This window comes from Apis dorsata, unplaced genomic scaffold (genome assembly GCF_000469605.1).
Source record: "Apis dorsata unplaced genomic scaffold, Apis dorsata 1.3 scaffold_165, whole genome shotgun sequence".
NCBI lineage: Eukaryota > Metazoa > Arthropoda > Insecta > Hymenoptera > Apidae > Apis > Apis dorsata.
The window spans coordinates 921,021-924,332 of NW_006263454.1; the positions used below are offsets into that span (position 1 = coordinate 921,021).

General features: G+C 38.4%; 1 protein-coding gene and 1 long non-coding RNA gene across 2 annotated transcripts in view; one reads left to right on the plus strand and one right to left on the minus strand.

Moving 5' to 3' along the window:
- Positions 1–3,312, plus strand: part of LOC102677055 (very-long-chain enoyl-CoA reductase) — a 118,750-nt gene that overhangs the window by 87,427 nt on the left and 28,011 nt on the right. The gene's annotated exons all lie outside the window — the stretch shown is intronic.
- The window catches only part of LOC116185373, an 11,765-nt gene continuing 8,740 nt past the window's right edge, over positions 288–3,312 (minus strand). Inside the window, exon 2 of the long non-coding RNA XR_004150214.1 lies at positions 288–446. This is a non-coding gene — a long non-coding RNA (uncharacterized LOC116185373). The remainder of the gene's footprint in view (positions 447–3,312) is intronic.

A 3,312-nucleotide genomic window follows, 5' to 3' on the forward strand; every position in this document is an offset into this window, starting at 1 on the left:
CTCTTCTTCGCTTCTGTGATGATTCCCCTTTCGCTCCACTCCTTTCTCTCAATTAAAATTCTCCTCCTCGGTAGAAATTCATCGTACAAATCTTCGTACAAAAACTGTTTGACATTTTTCTTTCCATCTTCTTCCCTTTCACCTCAATCTCCTCGCGTATTTCTATTCCAAAATAGAATCGCAAAAATATATACTTCGTTCTTCCTCCTCCTCCTCTTTTTCTTCTTCTTCTTCTTCTGCTTCTCTTCCTCCGATTCTAATCGATCCAGATCAGTCTTACGTGTTTATTGTCGAGGTTGCAGTTAATCTCTGGTCTCCTCATTATTGTCGTTTTTTTTCTCTCCCTAGAATTCGTGTCGCGTGCGCATCTGGGTCACCGGTACCAGCCCCCCTTCCGTCGTCTCCTCCCTTCAGCTTTTCCTCTCTTTAGAAGATTTTCCTCCTGTCTGAAAAGCATCCACGGTTTTTTTTATAATGGATCCGCACGATCCGGATCAAACGAATCACGTGGAATCACGAACGAGCCAACGGGTCGCGCCGCATCGGGGGAAAAAAATAGATCGAGATTAGGTAATTGGAACGTGGTGTCGTCGAGACGACTCTTTTGCAAAAAAGAAAGAAAGAAAGAAAGAAAGAAAGAAAGAAAGCAGTGGCCTCGGTCAGGCACGATGGCGTGATCACGACTCGAAGAAGAATCAGGAATCAGACGTGACTGGAAGATTTTCGAGGGAAAGCTCTTGGAAAAGAGCTGTTTCGAACGGAATTAATTCGACAGAGTACTTCGAACTTCTAGCCTAGTTAACGCGCGGATAGAGTCTACTAGAGATGATATATCCCGCTCCTTGTTACAATGGAAAGTTTGGAAACCGTACACCAGTATTTACTGGAAGTAAAATTAATTTATGATGAAACCGATCGAACTTTCGATCTCCTCATGGATAGTTTCTGGGTTTAAAGAATTTACACGAAAATTTGGAAACCAAAACTAGATAGAGATCAACTGAGAGGAAATCTCTTGTTGGATACGTGTGATGATTTTTGTGTCGTTTTCTCAGTAAATATTCTCAAGGAAACACAATGAGAATCTAATATTTTATTATCGATTTTGTCGATATATATATATTATCTGTTTGATAATATAGAATAAATATCGAATTCGAATTTTTATTTAATTTTACACATGAATGAGATAACTGGTTCTTTCATTAATCCTTTTAAACTCCATCATTCAAAAAAAAAAGAAAGACGAATACGTTTCACACGTTTGGAAAATATCTGTTCAACATCTTCCTGAAAACTCTCTCGATCTGACCTTCCATGCTCGCTGCGCGAGAGAATGTGCCCCTTTCTGCCAAGTCGATCCTTATTCAGCGAGCCTATCTCCGATGGCGCGAATTCCAAGACGATCGTCTCGAGAAAAAAAATAATTTTAGAGCTCTCGTGTTTCGAGATCCACTGATCCACCCCATTTTTGCGAAGAATCGGCTCGAACTCCTGCAACCCCTACAATTTTATTCCACGAATCCATTTCCACGAGATTTTAAAAGAAGGCTTCGTTTCATTTTGTATAATTTTTTTTTAACTTTGTTCAATTTCTGAGAGATTTTTCCACTCAGAAAGTGGAGGTCTGGAGAGATGAAATCGAGCAGAAATTCAGAAATAAGTTTGAAAAAAATCGTGAGAGAACTATACTCCGAGCATTTTTCTGCTTCTCTAACGATGCTCGAACGAATACGATACCTTTCTTGTTCCTTGTGGAGATCGTTCACCTGAAAAGAAACTCATCGTGGCTTTCGTCACGATGACACCTATTAGGAAAATATTATCTCAGAGTGATTGGGAAACGGCGACGAGCGTAATCGGTTATTGAAAACGGACGATCGGCGCGCGAATGTAGGGGGCAATGCTCGGTTGGGTAAACGAGAAAATACGAGGACTTTGCATATGAAAAGGCGAATTCGAAAGTGTGACGCGTTCGCGCACGGATGGAAACACGGATCTACCTTTAAAAACAGGGAGAAAAAGGCATTTAACGATGGATGTTACTTTGCACGTTGACTTTGCACGGATAATTGTACTTTGTTAGGCTTGGAACGTTAGAAGGATGCGTTTCTGTGACTGCGGGGAAAAATTTTCAATGTCATTTGGCTCCTTTCAGTCTGGCCAGGGGAGGAGGCCCTACCCTTTTCAAAAGGTAGTTCCCCGATTTTACGATGAGATTTAGCTTTCAGATGTTGGTGAAAAGCTCGCCTTTATGTTCGAATTTCTAACGAAGCGAACTCTCTGAATGGAAATTCCATGGTAATATGGTAATTTTCTTTGATCCGTTTGCTGAATATCTTATACCGATACGCAATAGCTCGGAATTATCAACTTTGACCTTTGGATCGATATTGCCATTTTTCTTCTTTTTTTTTCAATTCATTGTAGTTTTATCGATCGCCACACGCATAGTGAAATGAAGGAATATTTGTAGAACAATCGAGGAGAAAAATTGTTGTAAAGCAACGAAATTTGCATAGTAAAATTTAGAATGAATAAAAGCTTCGATATTATTATTGTATTATTAATGTATCTTTAAAATCAAGATTATCTATGGATTTTTTTCTCACGATTATTAAAAAATATATAAATGTTAGAAAAATTAATTTCTATTCAAGTAAAAACGTAATTATACGCATCCAATCATTTTCATAAGCAATATTTTAACTTTAATCATTCGTGTGTAACATTTTTACGTAAAAGTAATAATTTTAATTAAATTTTCGAAACCAATAATGCAACAAAATAAAAATTCATATGTATTCTAAAATTGATACGTAATAATATAATTACGAAAATAGATTTCATATATTATATCACCATCTTTTCTCTTTATAACAGAATAACATTAATTCAAGAAATAAGAGAGCTCGATTGGTCTACAAAATTTCTCTAGCAATACTCCAAAAGAAAAAAAAAAACTACTCTAATAAAAGATACGAAACTGTCCCTTCTTTTCTCATTCGACTAATCGACTCGACACCGTTTTAAAAAATAAAAGATTGGCCTGAAAATTTCTACATCGAAGAAGAAGACCACCTACGATCGACGAGGATGGTACCTAGAAATCGAAACGGAAATCGTGGAACCGCAACGTTCGCGAGCTTATCGCGCGAGACGAGCAATAACAGCCGGCCGCCAACACGGTGTGCAAAGAATAAATAGCTTGCACGCGAAACGTCACTTTTATGGGCCGGAGCTTTTAGTCCCCCCTGTAAAAACGTCGCAGTCCATTAGTACCCGGGACGATACGAACCGTCACCGTGGCTC